Source organism: Falco punctatus, assembly GCF_963210335.1.
Source record: "Falco punctatus genome assembly, chromosome: 2".
In the NCBI taxonomy this organism is placed as follows: domain Eukaryota; kingdom Metazoa; phylum Chordata; class Aves; order Falconiformes; family Falconidae; genus Falco; species Falco punctatus.
The window spans coordinates 100,782,757-100,807,789 of NC_137581.1; the positions used below are offsets into that span (position 1 = coordinate 100,782,757).

General features: G+C 45.1%; 1 protein-coding gene across 10 annotated transcripts in view; it reads left to right on the plus strand.

The window, feature by feature from the left end:
- Positions 1 to 25,033, plus strand: part of TIAM1 (TIAM Rac1 associated GEF 1) — a 180,826-nt gene that overhangs the window by 62,253 nt on the left and 93,540 nt on the right. For 2 of the 10 annotated variants that reach the window (XM_080376532.1, XM_080376520.1), the window contains 2 exons: positions 17,599 to 17,772; positions 22,594 to 22,772. The exons of 6 other annotated variants lie outside the window; for them this stretch is intronic. The gene's annotated coding sequence lies outside the window, so the exon portion shown is untranslated. The remainder of the gene's footprint in view (positions 1 to 17,598; positions 17,773 to 22,593; positions 22,773 to 25,033) is intronic. 2 more of the 10 variants (XM_080376531.1, XM_080376534.1) reach the window with 1 other exon arrangement.

The following is a 25,033-nucleotide window of genomic DNA, read 5'->3' on the forward strand; positions in this document are numbered from 1 at the left end:
CTGTTTTTCTGTGTGTACTTTGTTGAGGAATGATAAATCACTGTAATTTACCAGCCTGTTTTTTTTAAAATGTGGGAAGTCATACTACTTGATATGTTCCTTCAAGCTGTCATTCCTGCAGGCATATGAATGAATGCATGATATTTCAGCTTCTGTTTACTGTTTAAAATAGGTGTTTATGCTTGACGTGGTTACCTGAGCATACCTCCAAGTTTGGAATTTATGGGGGGGTGGCAGTGTTAAAGGGAAATTAAAAGGAATGGGAGATTTTTGAGGAGGAAGTAGGTGCAGTCTGTTGTTTTGGGCCACCTGGACTTGGCAAATCTTTATAAATATCCAGACCTCCACGAAGACTTCGGACCCCTTGGCAGCGTCCCTGGGAGCCGTTTGTTGTTCCTTGCCGGAGTGGCCAGCCTCACGGGCTCTCCCCTCTGGCCGGGGGACAATCAGTGCCTCTCTGCTGAAATGTGGCCTCCAGCCTTTTTGCAGCAGGGGAATGAAGCCAGAGGAGGGCAAAGTTGCACATCTGCACATAGGTACTCAAACAGCTGGAGTCTGTATTTTGAAATAACATTAAGTAATGGAGGAATGAACAGAACATGGCTGTCCAGGAGCATGAGAAAACTGCGGTACCTACCACAGTCAGCTTTTGATTTATGCTTCTGGGCAAGTGAAAAGAAAGAAATCAAGGCTTTTTTGAGAGCATGGCTTTGAGAGTAAAAACGTCTGCAGGGCTGGAGGTGCTGGAGCTGTGTCTTTGGGAGAAGGGGGCAGGATTATTTGGAAACAGAGGCTTCGGGACAGGTCTAATTGCAGCCTTGTTTGGGCTCATGGGGCTTCACAGGTAACGAAGAAGCCTCATGTTTCCGAGGACCTTACAGCTGTCTTTGTTGGGATCTCCTTTACCAGGGAGAAGTGTTTGGTAAGGGAGCAGGGAGAAGCTGGCAGTGAACACTGTGGGGAAGGGCAAGGATTTGGGAGAGGATGGGCCTGGAGGAGAGGCAGAGATAGGGGTTGGTCTCTCCGAATTGAACGAATTGGCCAACACTGCAGCGGCTGGAGTCTCGCTGGATGTGCATTGGCTGGTCCTCCTGGAAAACAGGAGGCTGAGCCACTTTATGCCTGCCAAAAACTTGGTCTCTGTTGTCAAATGGTGTGCGCTGGTTCCACCAAAGTATTAGGTGCCACATAAAATGGGAGGTGGGCCTGCCCTGTTGCACGAGGCATGGTATAGCTTCCCCCATTAGCACCAAATAAATGGCAATGAAATAATTGACAAGCCTGAGTCTGCGATGATAGGGCAAACAGCTACAGCTTTGTGTGAACTCCTGGACCAAGGCTCACCTATCCTTGTGTAACTGTAAAGCAGCTGGGATCTCCGGTTTCAGTCCACACTGGAGCTTTCAGATGCAACTGCAGTATAAATACAGCAGGGTCTGCCATGAGCTCTCAGGAGGCGGTGAGGGTGGATGGTGCCTCAGAAGAAACGCAGTTCCAGAGAACATGCCCCTTGTGTGTATAAAACACAGATATAACGACTTGCAAACGTATAGGAAGTATGTCAGTGGAGTATGCTTTTTTTTGCATAATTCAGCAACATAGAACTTCAGAGGAATGCATCTTGCAAAGTAAACAGTGAAGCACTCTAATGCATGTTTGTTTGGTGCCAAGTACAAATGTGCAGGGGAAAAAACGTTGAAGTCCTTGAAGGTTAATTGAAGGAGTCCAGTAAAACCACAGCTCCCAGACAGCGAGTGGTCAGACAAACTTGCAACTAAACCTATTAAGAGAAAAAAATAACATCCTATATACTACGACGTGCAGAGCGATAGAGACGGCATGATGATAAAAAGCTGAGGACATTGCAGTATATGGTTGACTTAGAGTAGCGAAGAGCTTTGAAGTTGCTATCCAGGCATGGCATCTTACTCCTTGGAGTCCGGCTTTCCTCTGGAGATGCCAGTGGAGGCTGTTGTTAGCTCAAGGGTTGGGGGGGTTGCTTTCCAGCTGTAGTGTTTTTTTGGGGAGGTAGAGCCTTGTGCTCATGAGACAAGCACGTTAACACTAACTTAAATGTACTAAGTGAGGTTATGCAAGTAAACCACCTGGTTCCTGATCTACATTCAGGGCTTTGCTGGATTACTTTTCCCCACCAAAAACTTAGCTTTTGACTTGGTTTCAGTGTTGATTTTCTGAAGAGATGAAAGGGAGCTGCCTCTAGCAGGGAGTGTAGTCTGGTGGTTGGAGTAGGAGGTCGGTTCCTGCCACCGACGATGTGCCCACAGTTCAGGGGTGGTTTCTTGGTGCCTTAGTGCATCTGTAAAGGAAGATGGTTACTGACACAGATTTTGTGGGTTAAGGAACATTTTAAAAAGTTTTTCTGATACTTACTGAAAATAGTTTGCACATTTCCAGTGCATTTTACCCTAGGTTGTTTTAGCCTAGAGCTGTTGTCTACAAGAGGAACAAGATGTTTGAGGAATCGCCTATGGTGTCAGTGCTGGGTTCATTTCCAGGACGTGGACCTGCCTGCCAGCTGCTGTAAATATGTGCACCCTTGCACTGAGATGGGGTCCTAGTCCGAGATCCAGAGTTTTTAGAGGGTGTGGGGGGGGTGGGGCTGGATCCTGCTTACCACCAGAGCCTGCTCCAGCTTTGCCATGCTCATCCCAAGCTTGCAGGTTGATCGTCCTGTTTTTGAAATGGTTCTCCAGCCTGTGTTGCCTGAGATGGCACAGTGGGTTTAGGAGAGGCACGGCTGGCCATCCTTATCTTGCCTGTAATTTTCACAAGATTACAGGTGAGCTAGAGATAGCCAGCTTTTAAAGAGCAATCCTGAACCTGCTCATCAGAGTGTACATCTCACTTCAAGCTTACCACGACCAGCCAGCTGCAGAGAGCTATTTCTGTACAGGAATCCCTTTAAAGTTTAAGCACCTTTTTGCTCATTGAACCCCAAAATGAGTCACTCAAGGGAGTACCATCAGATTTTCGAAATCTCTGCCTACCTGTTGCTTCCACTAACTTCTCCGTAACATGCTTTGGTCCTAGGTTAGTCAGAGAGAGAAGTAAAACAAACCCAGCAGAGGACAGGTTTTGGCCACATTTAATACCAACGAGAAGGAATTAAGGATTAAAGCATTTTCAGCAGGTATTTAAAGTTACACTTTTATGAAGTTCTCTTAAAAAAAGTGTATTTGAATATGGGAAGATAAAAGCTTTTAGAAGGTTTTATTCCTCCCAGAGCTACTGATTCATTCTCTAAATGGCAATAAAATTTCTTGCCTGGCTGCTATCTACAGAAAGACGTTAGTCACATCGTAATGTTACTCAGAACTTGGTGCAGAAGGGAGAGACAGCAACTTCACGCCTTCCTGGCAGCGCTTGCTTTTCACTACCCTTTTTGCACCAGACGGTACTTGTTGCCATGGGTTTTTTAGAAAAATTCTCCAGAGTTCTCAGAAATTAATACATTTGTGCAGAGGCCTGTTCAGTCTCTCTGCTTGCCTGCTTTCCCAGCTCCCTGCTGGAAAGGCTGGGAGGGTTGGCATGAGCGAGCCAGCGGGTGCTCAGGGCTGGACCACCCCACTGCTCCTGGAGCTTGGTGAGGCTCCCAGCCCCTGGAGCTCTTGAGAGGCAGAGATATGGGATGCTGGCAAATAAAAATAATTTTTTTACTGCTAAAGCTGGACCAAATTTCACGTTTAGAGTCTCCGTTAGTAAAATTGACAGAGCAATAAGAGGATTATCTTTATCTGACCTCTCTTTTTAGACCTAATAGATGAACGCCGGAGGCCTGGGGTTCATATCCCACCATGCCTGACCTAAAATTTATTGCAATATTATCACAGAGTAATCGAGTGGGTCCTACAAGCCTGTATCAGACTAATTCTGGTCATGTCTTAAGGAGATGCATATGATTCCTTTAACTTCATTTTAGAGAGACCTTTTATGGGAAGCAAAATGACATTGTGTTTTTTGATACTCTGATGAAATTATGTGGTGTTGAGCTCAGTCCTTTCTGTCTAACTAGATATCTGTCACTACCATGTCACCTGCTTGAGCACCTCGCCTATATAAATGGATTTATTCTGACTTTATTTCAGTGATTGAGGAAAGTAATTTCTCCATCTGTAAAAGGAGATTTGAGATGCAGGGAGATTTAAGATATTTGTGAATCTGTGGAATTAAGTTTGACAGTGGAGCCCTGTTGTAGTACCTTTGCTATAAGATACAGCCTTTGCTTAAGCTTCACAACTAAATAAACTGATAAACCTGTCAGAGAGCCTAGGTGCAGCACACTGAAATTCTTGGCTTGCAATTGATCAGAATTCTCTAGAATTTAAAAACTTAGAAAAAAGGGGTCCTCAGCTTTAAAGGCACATGCCCTTCTTTGAAAAACATCCCCCATGTGTCTGATCTGACTGTTCTAAAACGTTTTGGAATAGGTGAAAATAAGCGATGGTGCTAAGTGTGAAGAAAACAACAGAAACATTAACATGCCTGATGTAAGTACTGCAGGTTATTTCACTAGGCTAATAACAGAAAATAGGTCTACCTGATGGGACAGCATTGTATAACGTTGAATTTATTCAGCAGTATGTGATCTGAAATGCTACCGGTTAGCATTAGGTGTTTCACTGTAAATCGTGGATTTGAGGACTCAGGCTTTCTGACTGTTTCTGGCTGAATGTGATTAACTCAATAGCTACACTTGAAAGCTGTTATTTTATTTTCATTATGGCATTGTAATAGTGCACAGAGGATTAAACAGAAATGTACATTAAGAGACTGAATTCTAAGAGCATGAGGCATACAGATCATGTGCCTGGGCTGGGTTATCATGATTTCTTACAGAAATTGAGTGGTTTTTTTTTTCACTAAGTGACCATTTATGCTTCCAGCTTCTCACAGACCAGTGCAGATAGCCATTTGCTTTAGGCTGTCATCAGAGATGCGTATGCATATGGGACTGTGCTGTTGGAGCTGGGCAGCCAACTCCTGAAGTTGTGAGGATGCTCAGAGGGCTGAGCCAGTCCTGTGTCCCTCTGGAAGTGCCTGAGGGTCCATAGACTCCCCAGATGAGAGTTTTCCTGCTTATAGTGAGGTTTCCCTGGCCTCCTTCAGCAACGTCAGTTTTAGTGGTAGCAAGAACACCAGTGGAGCTGATTTTCCTATGCAAAGGGTATTTAGCGGCAGCAGCAGAGGTCATTAATACCACCACATCGGTGTCTCTGCAGAATGGTTGTAAGAACTGACTTTTTTGTTTTGCTGCCAAAAAGTTGTACGGAGACCAGAGTTTAGGTTTCTTCATGCCTCTATCCTTCCCCTTACCTGAGAAGAGTTTGGGGTGCGCACTGGATTAGCCACAGGGCCATAGGATCCAGCTGGGGCATTAGCTCTGCGTTGAGCACTTGGTCCTGAATGCGCAGGAGAAAAGGTAGCTAAGGGTGTTGTCTTCTGTAATAACAAATTAAACTGGGCACTGAGTCACTGACTGCCCGCAGCCGTCCGTACCGGTCCTCTGTTGGGAGTTACCGCCCTTGCAGCAGAGATGGTGAAATACAGCGTTAAGCCATACAGCTCAGCCTGTATTCCCAAGTTAAAATCAGAGCAGCGCACTTGGGTACAGCCATGGGAATGGTTTTAGCCACCGCACCCTAACCAGCCTACCTGTTGATAGTTATGATCCCTTGCTAATACGTGAAAATGCTAAGACAATGCAATGAAATCACAAAACATAAGAGGAGAAAGGAGTAAATACAGCATTATTTGAATTTTATACTAATAAAAATTGATATTTTTAGGGTTTTGAATGTCACTTGAAGGATGTGATGAAGTTCTTTTAGATGTTCTTAATGGAGCTAGCACTACAGTGTTTTTCTTTGCAGCAGGGTAATCCATAAAGCTGTACCAGATTTTTCTTCCAAGTCCTGTAGGTTATTCTTTTAATTAAAAATGCAGTAAATGTAAGTGCTTTTTTAAGTAAGAGAGTGTTGAAAATATTCTAAATACAACTCTTTGTTAGTCCAATGTACGACCATTTTAATTTAAAATCAACAAATGTTTCAGCTGGGTTTCCATAACAATTATTAGTTTTTAATTATTCCTGCCGTTTTCTCTGATTAAAATGGAATTATTATACTTCTAATTCTAAATCTAATTCTGTTTACTGACTTGGCACGTAGAATTGCTTCTCAGCTTCTTTCATGAAAGGCACTGTAATCTTGGAAAAGCTGGATGGCTGTTGAATCTATGTTTCTTCATCTAGATTGATTTGGAAAATACTGGTAGATTTTTGAGCTTTTACTTAATGCTGGTCTAACTAACAACACATTAAAGTATTTAAGCCTGAAGCTGAAGCATCAAGTTAGTTTGTGTGACATCAGTCACAACTTCGTGGTCAATCTAGTCCAGGATGTCATTTTTGGTATCATGTCAGCTAAATGAAAATTTATGGTTAGCTGTCATGATATTGGATGTGATTTAGCCTGATTTATTCTTCTCTATATGCAAATTCAAACCCATTCCAGTGTGCACAGCCTGTACTTCCATGCAGTGGCTTTCAATATCTTTTGGTTCCTAAAAACTGTTCCAGCAGAGGCGTGTACCCCTTGGGAGGAGTCAGTGGGCAGCATGCTGTGTACTGTAGCAGCTGTGGCCGTGCTTTCCCTGTCCCCTGGATTCCCATGGGCTGCTGCAGAGACCACAGCTCGAAACCCACCGGACAGGCTGCCGAGGCGTTCGAACATGCGGGCTTGAGTTACCACTCCTGTGCCATGGCCTGGGCTGGCTTTAGAGTTTCAAGTTGTCACTTGCGTACCTTCAGGTAGTGCAAGAATGGTCCTTGAGAATGATATCCTTTCTGTAGGATTTTATCAACATGTTACACTTGGCACAGCAAAGGAATCAATGAAGTTAATGTTTTGGTTTTTTATTTTTATGGTAGTACTAAAGAACTGTGTTCGCTGTTGTTCAGTTTTGTTATTTAATGCTTGCCTTAAATACAGGCTAAGTTAGACAATATGTACAGTGGGACATCTTATCTGTTCACACCATGTGGCATTCTTCTGAATATTTCCCTCAGACTCCCTTAATGAATTAATTGGGTAAAATCACCCAGAGCAGACAAAAAATTGCTTCATTTTGATGGATCATGTCTTAAGCGATGTACACTGCAAGAAAATGTCTAAGTAGCGTTCTTATGGGATCAACAATTCATAATTCAATTTAGTCTGAAGTCACTGGCTGACAGGTTAAACTGAGAGCTGTCCTTATGTCTCCATTAATCTTCATCTGAAAGCTCCCTGGAAAAAAATGCCAGCCTGGGGATGGCTTCGTTGCCGATAGGTGTGTTAGCAATCCTTGCTTTGCATTGATCTGCTCTTCAAGCCGCTCGCTTGAATTATGGGTTAATTCTGTCTGGAATTCTGCATAATTTTTTAATCTTGTTTCTTTTAATAAAGTCACTTGTCAGGGTGGTATCTGAAATAATGACCTTGATGTAGTACTGCGGGACAATACTTAACTTCAGTTACGTGAGTGTTCATATAAATAATATCCCTTGAGTCTGGTGGGAGACAATTTCCATTACAGCAGTGCTGGGCTTTGCTCAGGTCTCCTATTTTAGCATTTAAACATCTTCCTTGTTAGTGGACATAGGATTTCTACAGGGGAAAAGAAGCTGGATTCTGGAAATACTGCATAAACAAATTATTTGGCAAGCAGGATGCTGCTGGGTTTTCCCTGCTTGTTAAAAGTTCCAGTAAAAAAAGTCTCCTGATGATACAGAAATATCCCAGAATATGGGCTTGGTCATAAAACACAGGGAGCCAAAGCAGGGCCGTGCCTTTTCCCTTTGAAGCACCATCCTGCCTATGTTTGCACTTTCTGCATTTTTCATGATGTATGGACAAAGAAATGTTGGGCTAAGTTTCCTGAAAACAAAGGGGTGAATGAATAAAGTCTTTTTCTCTTTTATTCCTGAAACTGGTTATTGGCCCTTTTTTTTTTTTTTCCATAAGCCTGTTAGGTTAGGCTTTAAAAAACAAACCCCAAACCCCAAACAATACAGTAAACCCCAGAGCGCCGGAGCAGGTGTTGCACACTTGTTAAGACAAGTATAGGACTCGCTTCCTCTTCGAAACACGGCTGGATGTCAGGCTTTAAGGAGGAAGATCAAAATGGAACTATTGAACATAAACTTAACAAGGTCGGCCCTGTGCCCTAAAGTTGCGTACTTACGTGCGGTGTTGTAAGAAGAGCAGGTTATTAACCTTGCTGAGCTCCCGCGAGCACATACAAATCCCCGCACAAAACCTTCCTAGAGTTTTCCCGGCCTTTTTGCTCATTAGGAAGATTAACTGCAATCCCTTTCTTTTCCCCTTGCATTCCGATATTCCAGATCTGGTTAGCTGCCTTATGGACTGGGTTTTTCTCAATGCTTTGTGCCTTGAATTAAGCGCCAGCTTTTATGAATGGCTCCACGAGGTGCACTTGTATTACTCGGCAGAGTTGGCATGGCTTTCTACCTGCCCACAACTAAATGATTCTTGTGAAGATTTTTCCCTGCCAGCGTTACACAACTCCATGTTGCAGTATTGGTTAAAGCCATTCAGGTAGCCTTTTTTTTGGCATATCAGAGATGCTAAGAAAAGGTTGCAGCACATTAAGTGCATGCTTCCACGGGGCGCCCCAAGAGTTGTTTGACTGAAAGTGTGAACCCAGCACCCTGGGATGCACGTGGATGCAGGTTTGGCCAGAGCTTCCTGCATCTTCTGTGTAAACAAACTTTTTTTTTTTTTTTTTTTTAATTTCATCTCCATGTTCAGATTTCACCTGGGGCATTTTTCCTTCTTGATGTGGAAGCTGTCAGCAGACACCTCCACCTAATTTGTCAGTGGGGCTGGTGGAAGCTGTTTCCCTTGAAAAGTTCAGGGTGCCCATTGTGTAGAATGTTTTGCAGTCACGCTGTGCTGGGTAAAGTACATGGCAGGGCAGACTTTGCAAGCTGAAGCGGAAAGGTACCCTGCAAAGGCCATTATCCATTCCTTTTCATGGTTGGTTGTTTTGGTTTTTTTAAGAGGCAGAGAATACATTCAGGCATGTTAAAACCTGCATGAGAAGTGATAGCGGAGTGCCTCCCTCCTTTCCCACAGCTGGGTGTAGATAAGGTGCACCAAACCATGTGTCTGGCTTCTTTTGTTTGCAGCCCTCTCCCACAGGGGCTGCTGCACAGCCTCTGCTTTGAGATGGAGAGGGGCAAGGTGGGCGAGGGGCAGTTTGCTTCCTTTCCTCCACCTGTGGCACACAAGCAGAACTGGTACCCATGGGCAACACCAGTGCCCGTCCCTGTCCCCGTCCTGGGGGTCATCCCCCACTCACCACACTGCTTGCTGCTGAGCCCTAAACCGCTGGGCCGGTGGTGCATGGAGCCCTTTCCCTGCCCTGCCACCCCGTCCCAGGGAATCAGGTCTGCACCAAAAGCCACCTTCTTCCCGCTGTTCCTCCATCTGGTCAAATCACTCAGACTTTTCCAGGTAAAGCAGAGCTCATGGTGAATGGGGGTGGTAGAAACTGGCCTCAAACCACATTTCCAGCTGTAGTATTTTATTTGTTTCATTTCAAACGCGTTGCAGACATGTCTGGTTTAAATTACTTCTCCCTGCTGTGCTGATAAGTGGTCAGGCTAAACAATATCCCGCGTATTAATCGGTGCAGTGGGATTTCGGGTGATGCTTGGAGGAGCGTCACTCTTGTTTTGAACATTAAGTTACTCTTCAAATGTTTTTATCATCTTTAAAAGCTACTTACTGCCTGTGTACATAATTATTAATCAGTAATTAAATGAACCCTGCAAGTTGGTGGATCTGTCTGAAACACTGTGAATAAAGGAAGCCCACCAGGTTTCTCTATCTTTTGTACGTATAAGCCTCCTGAACAAACGACCTGACAGAAATCCCACAAAAATGTCACAGTTAATGGACTTACTGTTTGCTACACCATATAAGATTACAGAAATAGAAGTGGCTAATTGCAACCTTACAGATGTCACCAGGAGGACGGTGTAGTGGATGCTACAGCCTGTGAGGGCTGAAAGGAGGGATGATTTTTCTCCAGCCTGCGCTGTCTCCGTTTGGCTGTCAAAGCAATGAACACTTTTTGCAGAGAAGGAAGAGTGTTTGGTTGCTTTTTGGGTTTCCTGCCTGAACGTAGCTGCTATGGGAATTTCAGGTATTTAAAAAAACCTGTATATAAGATGTTAAAAAAGGTGTTTTCAAAATGTCAGAATGCTTACTGTGAGTTTCCTTTGAAGGACTTTTTGGTTTTTTTTCCTTAAATGGAAAAGTGAGATGTGCTGCCTTGGGACTGCTACCTGGGGCGATGCTGGGAACTGGCAGCTGAGGAGGGGAGCAGGCACCACTGCCTTTGCTTCATCCTCCTCCTCGTCCTCACTAAGGCTGTCAGGTCTCCTGGGGCAGAGCAAGGAGAAGGGGAGGAGGAGGAGGAGAAAGGAGGAGGAGAAGGAGCCTTCCCCACAGCCAAACCCTCGTGGGACAACCCCTGAGAGAAGGGCGAGTGGTGCTGGCTTTAGAAGCTCACACACAGCCCAGCTGGTGGGGGGACTGTGGGCCAGAAAAGGGTGCCAAAAATGACCACTGAGGAAATGTTTTTTAGAAAAGTCAGAGAAATAGCATCTGGTTTCTCTGTTCTTTGCTCCCTTTTACCTTTTCTTTTTTTGGTGTGAAAGTTACGTGCATGAGGCAAAGAAGAACTTCCTATTGCAATTCAGAAATGGCAGAAGCAGGGCTGCACTTTTTGGGTTTGCGTGCGACACTTCAAACCTGATTACTTCTTTGGGGGCCTGATCCAAAGCCCATTGAATTAATTTGCCACTGATTTCACTAAGGCTTTTGGGCAAAGTGTTTAAGAGAGCTGTTATTTCTGCAGGCGGGAGGCTTGCTGGATCACTTGTGTGGCAGCTTGTTCTGAGTGAGACCGGTATGCATAAGCTCAACAGCTTCCTTTTGAAGAAAAGGATGGTGTCAGCACTGTGGAGGGAGACACTTTTTCTTCCCCTACCAGACCTGACGTTTCTGCCCACCCTTGGCGTAGCCAGAAGCTGGCAGCCTTGCAGACAAGAAGCAATCGGCTGTGGTATCGCAAAAAGGAGAGCATTTGTGTTGCCGAGTGTTGCAACGACCTGAGGCTGCTTGGAGCAGCCCAGGTTTTGCGCAACAGGGACCAACAGAGAAAAGAGTGACTTTACCTTCTTAGGGAGCTGAGAGCAGCCGGGCTGGCTGGCAGAGGAATGAAGAAAAGCATCGCGCTGCTGAGGGCAGGCACAGAAGCGGGGTGCAGCGAAGCCAGAGACCTTTTAACAGCACATCGCCAGTGTGGTGCACCAGCGCAGCCTCCTTGCAGTGGTACAAAGCCTTCTTCATGCGGCTGGCGCTTACGCCAGCAAAACAGTGCTTTTGCTGGAAGAGCTTACTCTAAGCTTGTTTTTCTTTTTTTGGGAAAAAAAAAAAAGTCTTACTATAAGTCATGTCACAGTTTTGCTCCTATAACTGTATTGCAGTGGCCTCTGCAGGCATAACCAGAGGCCATGCTCCATCAAATTTGTGACTGACATAGCTGTGGTGGCAAATATTTTTAATGTAGATCTGGCCTCAATTTTGAGACTGCTTAGATTCCTGCACCGCACAGAGCTGTCTTCCCTCCTGTAATGTACAGAAGATAACTTTTTGAGAGAGACTTTGTAGGAGTTGGTTGAAAACTGTAAATGATAAAAGTGCAAAATATTGGCTTTTTTTCCCCCTCCTCCTCTTTTCATGTACATATGTTGACTCTGAAAAGTGGTGGGAAAAAACCAAGTAAATAAGTGGAGGAGGGAATTGCATTTGAGATATTTTGATTTCACTCTTGCGTGTCCTTAAGAGATGTGCAGCCCATCAGTGCTGAGTGATAAGGTGATCGTTTATGAAGGGAAGACTGTCTGTAATGGCAAAACACTCAGAGGTCACCAGAGCATCTGTAGGGCAGACTCTGTACTAGCGGTCTGAAAACTTCAACGGTAAAGACCTCTGAACCAGCACAAAGAATGCTGTCTTGCAAAAAGAGGTGCAAAGGCTGGTGCAGCACTGCAAAACCGGGGAGTCTTTGGTTAGCTCAGTTGTAAAGATGACCTTTGCTTCTCTCTTGTGGCCCCCCTTTAAAGGCCTTCCCTTTAAAATTCCCCTTTAAAATGGCAGTAGTCTTTTCTTTGTCTTGGACATATATCCACTCGCTACAAAAAAGGAGTTACTCCTTCTACCCGAGGTCTGTAGGATCAGCGTAGAGGTACAGTGAGGCTGCAGCTGCTGGTGGAGTAGAAGGCACGGGAGAGTCACCTCTCCTGGTGGCTTTGGCACAGGACAGAGGAAACATGGATTTCAAGAGGACTGAAATTCAGGCTCCCTGATGCTATTTTTAACATTCATTTGAGTAAAAAATTACTTTTGTCTGGTAACACAGTGGGGGCTGTGTGCATACGGACAAAAATGGTGCTGGGAAATGACTGGGCACGTGTGGTCCTTTCCTGCAGCTTGGAGATCACTCCGTTTGTCCGACAGGTGCCGTTCCTGTGAATTCAGGAACTGTTGTGAGCTCAGGTGGGCTGCATAATTCACTTGCAGTGTGGGCATAGGTGAATGTGGTCAGTGTGTCTGCAAATACACCGTGTGTACATTTACTGCAATTTTTATTTTCGTTTGAGCTGGGAATGATGCCACAGAAAATATCAGTAGCTTTCTCAGCTACTAAAATCATCTACCACTCTTTAAATTTAAAGAGGAAACTGGTTATTTTCTTTTAGGACTATTTTGGGCCACGTAGCAGCGTGAAGCATTGAAATGATGGAATGACACTTACAACTGCTGAAAATATCAAGTGCTGTGTAGATTTACTGTGTCTTCATTTGATGGTGTGGCTGATATTTCACCAGCCTGGCGTTTTTGAAGAGGTACAGCTATTGTTTTGTGAGAAGTTTGCATTTCTAATGCATGCTTTAAAATTCCTAAAAAAATCCCACTTCATGCTTTAGCACCGTATTATATTTCATTTATGTGACTATACCCCACAGTAACTGCTATAGGTAAGAAAAACCATGTCTTATAAATATTAAGGTAGAACATTTTATTAGTGACCTTCTTTTATAAAAAAGGCATTGAACCAGAGCTGACAGTAAGCAGTTTTCCAGCAACGCTCTGGTTGTGCTTCACTTGGGCGGCATCTGTAGAGCTGGCTCTAATAAGTTGCTCTGCTGGGTGACTTTCCAGTAATGTTTCACTTCAGGCTAGGCAATCAATTTTTCTTTTCTGGTGAATGGCTTATTCACTGAAATGTGGTTTGTGAGTTTGGGACAGCTAAGAAACTCTGGAGCCAGTTATAAGCAGTGGAGGGCCATAGTCAAGTGATACTGCATCGTTGGAGCTCCCAGGCAGGATTAGGCAGACACGTGGCAGGATCCGAGGCTCTGAGTGATCGCTACAACTACAGATTTGACTTAAATTCACTCAGCATTCTTAACTGAAAACTTAATTGTGAGGCAGACTACTGAAGTAGAAAAAGAGTGGCTTCCCCACCCTCACCCCTGCACATGTGCATGCAGCCGTGTGCTGCTTTCCATCCTATCTATACCCAAGAGGATGTCACTCCTCCAAAACCAGGGAGATACAGATGGAAGTCCTCTGTCTGATGAGCCTAAAATCTCCATTTTTCACCTCTCCTGTGGGACACACCTTCACAGGAGGCTTTCTTGAGTTACTATATTATTGGATGTTCTTGGAACAGGTGTCCTTGGTTTGTCTTGTAACTAGTTGCTTATGCTTTTTGTATCATATTTAAATATTGAGGCACTAAGAGAAAGTGAGAGCCTGGTGGTGGAAAATTCTCACCTAGGATTTGGAAGACCTCTCCTTGCACCTTCTCTGGTGACACTTGTTGAATGGTTTTCTGAAGAAGAACTGAAGCTCTTTTTGGCATTCTGCTCTGTAGGATGTCAGGAGCTCAAAGGTACAAGACCCACAGCTGGTCATCTGGCAGTGCTGGCTTTGCACTAATTGCAGGTAGCTTATGTGTGCCAGCAACAACATTTTACCTTTATTGACCATAGTTTGCAAAGCCAGAGAACTGGAGCCAACTACTGTGGCTGCCAAACTATAGAAGATCAGTCCAAAGCATCAATATGTTACTTTTTTCATATTGCTCAGGAACAGCTTGAGTTTCACATCTTTTGAAAGGACGAGCTCTCTCCCTTGATGCAACTGTGCTCCCTGGATCCCACTAAAGTTGGTCAGTTCGTGAAATCCAGGGCAGTAATCATCTGAACAAGTCAGCTGGATCCACTGGGGCCGCTTGGTGCACAGAGCTGCCTCTTTGCTACGTGCTTGGTTCCCATTTGACTGCAGTTTTGTTATTCCACAGGCAAAGTTCAAGCTGTCTAAGAGAATTAATTGTGCAAAACTTGGGTAGTCTTTAGTCCTTGTCCATTGACACTTGTCTGAGAGAGAGACTGCCCTGGCTTGTTCCTTCAACTCCCGGGGCCAGCGCCAGCTGGGGACCTGCCTGCTGTGCATCTCTTGTCATGGGAGATTCCATGCACATGCTGGGGGCTGGCTGCTTTTAGGCAGGTCTCTGCTTGAGCCCAGTACCAGGGACTGCTGCCTGACTTGAGGCCATTTGTGAAGGGGAGAGGGAGCGGGAGGAAGGCATAGGCTATTTTAACCTTGCCTTGCTTGTTTTGTTAGGATGAAATTACTATGAATACAACTATTTGAATTTACGATTTTTTTAACCTACCCTTTTCTGCCTGTGAACATAAATCACATCCTTTTTTAGCCTCTTGTTTTGCCACATGAGACAATCCTGTTGTTTTCACCTCTCAGAGTGAAGCTCAATGCTTCATTGTGTCTGCCTTGCTTTTCTTGAAGGTAGTCTGGCCTGTATTAACCTTTGCCGTGGATGACGAGGATTGCACATGTTATTCCAGATGAGGTCAGTGTCTTCTGTGGCAACACTGACTCCTGTTTCTCCTGGGCAAGTCTTGCTTGGTGCATCTTTTGATTACATTTGCTTTTTCATCATTTTTATCACATCGGGAGTTTATTGTCCTCTGGGATCAATACAAGACAAAAGGTTTTTCTGTACTGTGACTTTTTCTAGCTTTGTGTCATCAGCACAAGTCACTGGTACATTTTTTACTTTGTGTGTCATCATTGAAAACATTAAAAAACCTGGTTCCTTTAGCCAGATAATTCTCCTTTCAGCACAGCCTCTTTGCAAAGTTTCTTACGCATATCATAATTCCTATGCCAGTTTTTGTCATCTTCATCTTAACTAGTAGTTTCCTGGAAAGGTATCTTCTGCCCTTTCCTCCCCTGGAAAATAGGTCATTTTGCTGGAGAAAGCAGAGTAACATGCCACAACCCATACTGCATTTTATTCGGTTTCCCGTTCCTTCCCTTGTCATTCCCTGTTCTGTCTCTCAGATGTGCTCTCCAGCCTTGCATGCCGTTGAGGCCAGACAGATGGATATGTCATTGCTGGGATCACTTGTTCTCCAGTCTCGGGCAGGATCCTGATGCACGGGTTTTAATCTAAAAATTCTTGTCCATATCCCTGTGGTTGCTTGCACCGCTTTTCTCATAGCTTTGGGATGCAGATTCAAAACTCCTGCTGACTGGCACATTTTGAACGCTTTGATTTTTGCTCCTCAGATACCTCAGATGTGGTGATTTACGTGCCTTGCTCCCCCATGCCCTTACTGAAAATGAAGGCATAACATTCATTTTATTTTGAGGCCACATCCAGGGCTTGGTTCAGTGACAGGCTTCAGCTTTCCATCACAAAGCCTCCTTAGCCTGATTTCTGGTAGTTTTGGCTTTTCCTCTCAAAAACATTTGCCGATCGGTTGTCTTCCCCACTCCACGGCAGGGCTCTTTGCTCCCTGGCCTGTTCCGGGGGTGGGGGGCTCACCCCCTGAGCCCTGAGGGTGTCTTCCCCCGGGATTACCATCCCTCATGGGTTTTGCCCCCTCTTAATTAAAGAAGCAACACCCAGACTGCGGCCTTTGGTGTTGTGTGTTCCTGCCGTGGGGAAGAGCTATCAGCAGGAGCTGTGTCAGGAGATGTGATGTGCGAGTTGTGACTAAAACCGGTAGACCCAGATAAACCTAACTGCAATGTGGATACATCTCTGCGACAGCGTTTGAGTGATCAGGTTCTGTCAGGACGTGCAAGATAAAATCTGAATGCTTAATTTAACTTTGACAGTGCCAAGCTGGTGCAGACCAGCCGAGTTTTGCATGGATGTTTTCTTTTTTTTCTGCTGGAGGAACAGCAAGGTCTTATACTATGGTAATGCTAGGCTGAGAAACCTGCTCTGTTGCGGTTGATACCATCACACTAGGTGAAAACAGCAGCCACTTGGTCATATGCTCGCTTTCCTCTCCTCTCCTCTCCTCCCAGGCTCTGAATAAACAGCAGTTGTAATTCCCAGTGCTGGGTTTTGTGAAGCAGGGCTGCCTCTTCACCTGGGGCTCCTTTTTGTTTCTCCCGTCCCCTCCGGCAGCACCAGTGGGAGCACTCAGTGCAGGCTGAGGCTGGCAGTCCTATTTTTTGGCCTGGGTGAACTGCTGTCCCAAGCATCTGCACCTCGCCCTGTCCCACTAACATCTCTGCCTGGCCCTGTCCCGCCAGAGCAACCAGACTGTGGTGTTGCTGACACACCAGGCAATAAGCTCTCTTATTTTCAGGAAGAATGGGATGTTTAACGTGTGCTTTCTGCTGGTTAAACATGGCGTTCCTCCTTGGAGTCACCCAGTGCCCTTTTAAATCGGGGATATGGCCATCTTGGGTCTCTCTGCAGCTGATGAGAGCGCTGCATTCACACTTCACAGAGGAAAAGGAGCTGTGGGAAGTATCTCTGGCTCGCCCGGGGTGCACATGAGGCAGGCTGCCGGGCAGGAATCGAGCCCTGCTGCTGGCGGGTCTCCCCCCTAGCCCGGCACACTAGCCCTGGCAAACAATTTCAGTGAGGGCTGAATCCTGTGAGGTACTGATTTAAAGGTAGGAGCTCATGGGGAGAGAAACTGGTACCAAAACATCTGCAAGGCATGCTATAAACTTAAAAGGACATCCTCCGTTTCAGTACTTTTCCTTATTATGCTTCCCTTGTGGCCTCATGAAGGAAGTTGTTACTTTTACGTCCTTTCTACTAATTATAAAGCATACTTTAAAACGGTTTTGTACCTCATTCTCTGTCAGAGTGAGTGCAACGAAAATGTGAAAGCTGCTCTGATCGTGCGTTTGCCCAGTTTTGATTTGCCACCTGTTTTTCTGTAGACCTCTGGAATCCCTCCCCTGTTACTTAAGTTGGGGTATCTAAAATTAGATACTTGTCTTCATATCTCAGGCACTATCTTAATGATCTGTGTGAGGTCTTCGGCACTGCTTGAAAATCAGGTTATTCAGCTCTGTGCTTAAGTGAGGATATACACTAAATGCTTCCTCTCCAATTCCCCCTCCCCGAATTATTGGCCTTAATTTTTTTCCACAGAATTTTAATCCTTCACATCCTGCCTCAGCATCTGCCTGGTCACTCAAGCCAAGAGTTTCAATTTTTATCGTCGAGACCGTGGCACAAGGTGATTCTTCTGTGCATGAACAGTCTGCCACGTCCCACTCCGCTTCTCCCTCCTCCCTCCTCCAGCTGCCCATCCTCAGCTGCACGGTGAGAGCTCTGGTGGATCAGTCTGGGGCTCTGTCTCCTGGTCTGAACAGTTTCTTGTTACTTCTAAATAAAGGGGCTTTTTAATGCATTTGGCACGTCCCATCCTCATTGTGTATCAGCAGTTTTCTGCTCATTTGGCACAACCGTGACGTTCTTTTCAAGCAAAGTGTAATAACAATAATGTATAACCTAAAGGTAAACAAACAAACCGCACCTTATTTTTATTTCAGCTGCATTTTGGGCATTCTTTTTACTTTTTTAAGTAACACATAAATGCACATGCAGTCCTTGTAGCTACCTTTCTCATTCTCGTCCTTCATGAAGGCCAAGTGGGCTCCTTCTTCCCTGCAGCTCCCTCGTGACTTAGCGCTGGCTGCAGCTCCCCGGAGCAGGTTATAAAACCCCTCTGCTCCCAGGACGCAGTGCGCAAGCTGCTGTTCATCTGCCCCACAGGCTCCAGGGAGTTGCCCTTGTGGCTTCCCATAGATTTACTTGTGTCTGATGATCTGAAATTAGAATCCTTCCCCTGCTTTGCCCTTTTCTGTAAACGAGTAAAACCTTGCAGATTTCCCCTAGGGAAGAAAAGGGGATTTTCCCACCATTAAAAATAAAAGGGAGGGGAAGGAGAATGACTTAAACCACATTCAGATACTTGTAAAAATGATGAAAAACCAAACAAACCCACAGCCGTGTCAATTATTCACATCCCCTTGTATAAATATAGAGACCCTGAAGAGGGGCTTTCCCTTGGGCTACCTGCTCTTATCTTCCATTAATTTATTACCAAGGCTCCATGGTGCTTTGTCAGTGCCGTGCTTCTGGTTTTGTTGTCTTTAGCTGGGATTTGGGGATGGCTGACTGTCAGGTATATGGAAGTTTTAGGTCTGGTGGACCTTCCTCCCTCCCTCTCTTTTTGCCTTTTCTTTCCTCCCTTAGAAATTCTCATAGGTGTGGTGCTACAGCTGGAGGAACAAGGCTTCCCACATCTTTCCTTTATGAGTTCTCCACAAAGAGAACGTGGGTTTATTTTTCTTTCCCCTCCTCTTCATCTGGAACGCTCACCCAGCATTGTTCTCCTAACCGTGACAGACGCGGAGGTTGCGTGTTAGTGGGACAGCTGCAAAGAGGTTTTGCAGTTGCAGCTTTACTGACCAATTCTTGCTGATGTCTGGATGGTCCCTACAACCTTGTTTGTATCCAGCCCTGTCACAGAAAGCCATCTCAGACAGAGATCTAGGTACAGAGCAGCCTCCCTCCCTCCCTCCCTCCCTCCCTCCCTTCCTTCCTTCCTTCCTTCCAGCCACCCACCCACCCACCCATCTCCTGTGGGTTGCAGTGGTTCATTTTGTGGAGGGTGCCCCAGGGGCATGGGACGGGAAGAGCCAGAGTTGTCAGCACACCAGGACCCTGGAGCATACTAGAGCATTTACCTTCTTCTCGGGGTGGATGATTTGATAGATTGATTTCGGCAGCAATTCATGTTAACTAGAGGTAATACAGGCTAACAAAATGTGGCCTCCAGTTACAAATAAAGGGCCTGATTCTCCATCTCAGGAGACAGGATCGAACACTGGAGTTACAATGGCATGGAACTGGGACTGTGGGTGGGGAATACAGCCCAGAGCCACTGATTAATATTAAATAGTTTCTGTACGAAATGACTGCTGCTTTCTGTCTATGTGTATACATCCTGATGGTTTATGGTAGAATTACCGAGAGCTTCTCCAAGCCTTCTCAAAATGAGGATTTACTGAATGACCAACTGATCTCGCATCTGCAGTTGCATTTGGAATCTGACAAAAATGATGCATCCTAATATTAAAAAGTAAAAATAGAATTAAAATAGAGCTGTCATCCTTCTATCCAACTTTTCATGTTCCCTGGACAAGGGGATATACTTGCATACTAATTTTTCCTTGCTGGAAAGGAAGGGTTCTGCTTTGAAAAGGAGGTTTTAAGAAAACGACAGTTTCTGTATTTTTTTGTTCATTAATGTTCATGTCAGGTGACAGCAAGCAAAAAGAAAACAGGTGTGCTGGTTTTTTTTCCTAATCTCTTGGCATTGCAAACTACTCCCAGCTTGTGAAAGTCAAACCTCTCTTTGCTGTACCTAGAATCACAGGTAGCAGATGTGAATAACAAGGTGCTCCTTTAATATATTTTTCTTCCATACTATGCATTCATTTAATCCATTTGTGGTGGTTTGCTGCGAGCTTCCTCAGTTTGGATTGACTTAAGTTGCTGTGTGATTAGCCCTGTGGGAACTCCTTGGCCTGATTTTTCTAGGCGCTCTTTTGTGGCTATGAAATAAGTACAGCTGTGCTACTTCCAGACTTTCAAAGAACAAGAGGAGTTGCATTGACATATGTAGACATCGGCATACATGCATGCATACATGCATCACAGATATATATGTATGTGTGTATGCACACATGTTTGCAGGAGTCAGCTCTAGAAGTGAATATTTTGTCTTGAGCGTAGAAGTTCGAAAATCCTCATTTGATGTTTCTTTTTTAATGACATGAACTGTTCCATGTGTGAATGTTTGTAACTGTCCATCTACCCTGAGAGCAGTTACTGGTGAGTTACCGGTGGTCTGAATGTGCGATCAGGTTCCCTCCTGGCCAGGCTCTGCTGACAGAGCAAGCGCCCACAGGAGCAAACCCATCCTGCTCGGGGAAGGGCTCTGTGCTGGGAAGCAAACCATCGAGCTCTGCTCGTGTTTGCTTCTGCCTTTCCTCCTGATGGAGAAACACGGACATCCCTTCCTGCAAGACCTTTTTGGAGGGAAACCCTTGTCTGAGGCTGCTTCAGCGCTGCAGACCTCCAGAACTTCTGCTACAGCAGAGCCTGGGCTGCTGGGATGAACCAGGCAGCTTGGGGGCGAGGACCGTTCCAGTGTGTATGAATGGCAGACAAAGAGAAATATGAAAAACTTATATTCTTCTTGAAAACTATGACTTGATTTCATTTGGAAAAGACTCTGCAAGTTGTAAAAGTTAATAGGAATAGAGCTTTTCAGGAAAGAATCCGTCAGTAATGATAAATCCTTCTCTTCTGGAGGAGCTGTGCGTGCATAGTCTCATCTGTTCGTGGCAAAGGATATTGCCAGCCCTTCAAATGTATGGGAATGTGGTGAGGATATGGATAATGCAGTATACAGCTGTAAACATCCACTCTAGATCTTCCCACCTTTTGAAAAAATGAATGCAAGAAGAGTATGTTTTTTGTTGGAGGAGCACAGGCGGTGTGTGGAGCGGGTGGCATAGATTGTTTCTCACAGAAGTGACCAGAGTTCGTTTCAGCTCGGAGCAGATTTTTCTGACTTACAAACTCCTCAAAAGCTGCTTCAGGATGGAAAATTTGGTAAAACGCTTGGCCTGATCTGTTTTTTTCTCCTTTGGACAAGTTTTCTGGGGCAGCAGCAGGCAGATCTGAAAAAAGACTTGGAGGTGAGGAAAGCACATCGCAGGGTTGCTTGTCGTGCGGTGGGATGCAGGTGGGAAGCCTCTTGCCTGTAGGACCTTGTTTGTCAGCAGGATTCCCATCTTGCAAATTATTGGCAGCTGGTATGGTAATGAGTCCATTTCAATATAAATGAGCTTCATTTTATTAATTTCTGCCAGCTCCTGAGCAATTCATGAACTGTTTTTCAGATCTCAACCAACAGCTTGGGGGAAGAGAGGGAGGTGGGGACTGGAGAGGGGAACATGAAGGAGGAGAAAGAAAATGAGAATGTTTTTAATTTCGAAAGGAGACGGTGACTCTCATCTCTTTTGAGAATCCAGCCAAGAGTGAGGATCACAATTTCCCCACCAAGCAGCTCTAATAACATGAAGGGCATCTATAGTCTCTCCCAAGGTTTTTGTTCCTTGAGACTTTTGGAAAAGTTTATAACTCAGAGCTCTGCGTGCTGTGTTGAGCTGATGTTTCACTGCCAGTGTTTGGCAGGGAGAAGGGGAAGTTGGTGGCTTGAGAGCTGGCTTGGCCAGCGTACCCAGCCCTCAGGTGAGCCTGTGTTCTTGGTATCTCGCAGGACTGGACCTTGAGCTGGTGTACTCGCAAGGGAGCTTGACAGCGGTGTCAGGCCAAGAAAGGGCTGGGATTTGGTACCCACACGAGTGCATGCATGTGCGTAACTTGAGGGCTATTCTTATGACTTGTCTTAGGTCTAAATAAGTGCAGACTGGTCTTCTGTATCCATGCCTAAGTGAATGCAATTAACCCGATGATCCTTTCACCATGTGCAAAAATGCATGTAAATGCTCTGCCCTGCATGTCTGATTCGCCCTTGAAAAATGTTAATGAAATCCCTGCTTGTACAACCACCCTTTTTGTAAATTAGGCAGTCTGTGCAGAGAAATCTTCTCTGAGGTCTTCCAGTTCTGGGCCTGTTCCCTGGGCAGTTGGGTCCCCTCTTGCTGCCAGGAGTTAAACCCTGGTTTATTGGAAGGTGCCTTTCTTGATAGTCATCTTCAGACGCAGGTGTGGTTTTGGACCTGAGGTTTTCTAGCCCTGCCTGAGACAGACTGACCTCAGCAGGGGCATGTTGATGTCTCTGGGGATTTTTATTGTACGAGGTGGTGGGAAGAGGAACTCTCCGTGTTCTGTAGTTTGGGCTGGTGGTGCTTGACTGGGTTTTTCATTTATTCTGTCATCATCAGATTTCATCATTCAAACTTGAGCACAGCATTCACATGCTGTATTGCACAGCGTTTCTTAGGTAAGTGATAACAGGACCTGGCAGAAGAACGTCCTCCTGTATAGCCGTTCCTGCTAACCCTTTGTCTGATTTTTTTTCTCTCCCCTCTTTCTCCCCAGGTTTTTGGCATATAGTCATAGACTCTGACGCGAGAGTAATGGAGTCGCTGAGTGGCAGGTGCTGACAGCTTCTGCAGTCCCAGTAACTGTTCATTTTGGTATCATTTGCAATTCTATACCTCTAAATGCCACAGCTCTCTGGGGGAAGGTTGTGCTGGATACTAGTACTGCCTCAGAAGGTACATGTGTGTCCATATATTTTTCTTTAGGACTTTGCTGTGTTGTATAATGGTTCGCGGGAGGGGAAAAAATGGATAGCTGCATGTGGTTTATGGTTACACCCGTTTAGCAATACAAAGGCATTTGAATGGCCATCAAGCAGCTCCTGATGACATCCCTTCCTCCCTCTCTCCTCCTTACTTGAATAGCCTGCAGGGCCTTTTTGGAGCCCATCCCATGATTTAACATATGCGAGAGCAGCTTACAGAAAAGAAATGGCTGCTTAAAAGGTTCTGATTTGAAAACAATTAAATATGCTGCTGGAGTTTCCGAAGAAACTCAAAGGCTTACTGTGGAATTTCAGCCTCTCTCTTGCCCTTTTGAAAAAGCACATTTTAATTACAATAAAATGTGTATGTTCACACTTGGTTATTAGTCTTGTACATTTTTCTGTGTGGTTCTTGTGAGTTCAGTAAAGGTCTTTGTTGTTGGCTGGCAGATTTTAGCAAAAGTTTATTTCTGTAGGCTCATTGCTTGCTGTGGATTTAGTCATTGTTCTGGTTCTCACAGCCTTCAAGCTCCACTCCAGGAGAAAAATACAGATTTGTCACCAGGACCTCCCACTGGAATCTAATTTTAAATTTGCAATCTGTTGTCTTGTGAGGTGCTTCAAATTTGGTTAGAAAATTAATACATTTCAGATTTTCTTATGGAATCTAAGGGCCCACTTTTTGCAAGTTTGAGAGTTAGTAACTTAGGTTTAATGGAAATGAGTATTTTGGGTTTGTAATTATTTTAAGGAATGTTTAATATTGGGGTAAAGGAAGAGAAAATAAAATGACTTTGCAGAGAAAATTATATTCTTTTGAGGGGGCTGTCATCAGCGGTCATCTAGAATGTGATCATCTTTGTGTGTAACCATTTAATAGCAAAAACTCAGCAGTTCAGCTAGAGGTCAGTCTGCTTGTCTAGGGTAGCTGATGTAGGGAACACTTTTTTCCAAAGTTTTCCTGCAGTTCATGTTCTCCCTGTGGATATCCTAATGTTGATTTCAAACTTAAGTTTTGGTTTAAAAAAACAAACAAACAACTCAAACCGCTGTACTGTCCCTTGCTGTGCAAGCTGGCTAAAAGGTGACTTCCCTGGCCCCTTGAAGACTTCCACAATTTTCCACATTTTCCCTGCTCTGAACCAGGAAGGAGCAGATCTGGGAGAGAGAGCCCTTTCCCAGAGCAGCTGGTAACTCGATGGTCAGGCTGCCTCTTGAGGATGTGGAGGAACAAGGTGCCACCCCTCATTTGCCTGACTTGGGCTGCAGATACGAATCTTGATCTTCCGCGTCTTCAGCAAGCAACTGAGTCACTGAGCTGGTACCTTTTCCAGGAGACGTGCCTGTCTCCCTGCTTCAGCTTTCAAATCTCTCTGTCTCGGAGCGGAGGAGCCTTTCATCAAAAGCAGTCTATTCCCACGAAAAGTTTGGGTTTTGATGAATCAACGTTTTCTGCTGAAAAATGTCCAACTAGTTCTGCTTGCAGTGCACGGTCTGTGTGTGCTAATCTCTGTTAGCTTCGGAGAATAATTCAGAACAGATTTTGACACATCGCAATCCTTGGTCGAGTGCAACAGACCTGTTTAAAGCATCAAGATGTGTCACACTTGATTTATGTTGTATCCTGGTGGTACCTTGATAGGTCTTTAATGGTCACCTTTGGATTCAGTGGGAGAGCTAACAAGGGGAGCCTTTGTTCTAACAGCATTTGCGTGCAACTTCCATTAACATTACTCATTTTCTTAATTTGATACAGATTTTTTTCATTGTGTGCGCTAAATTCAGTTAAGCCATAGACAAGCAGCATCTGGCAGTCCTAGCTGGAGCTGTTTAAGACCTTTCTGCCCCAGGGTGTCTGCTGCTGCCCCTGGGAGGGGGAGGTTGGGGCTCCCCTTCCCTGCCCAGTGCCCGCTCCTGCTAGCTGAGGGTGCCGGCATCTGCTTCAGTGCGAATTCACATGCTTCAGGGCTGCCCTTCCACGTCTGCCTGAGCTGACCTAACAGCTCACTGCTGCCCCAAAATGAGGGAGGTGCCACTCACTGTCCCCTCTTCCCTGGCTCCCACGTTGCCCTCCAGCCATGCTGCCCTGTCCTCGCCCTGCTGTGTCCCCAGATGGGCACCCTTGTGCTGCCTTTGGCACGTGTGAGTTCAACTCACTGTCTCAGCAAAAATAAACTAGTTAATAGTCTTCTTGTTTGTTTCTGGATTTTTTTTCTGCTGCTTTAGTGGACT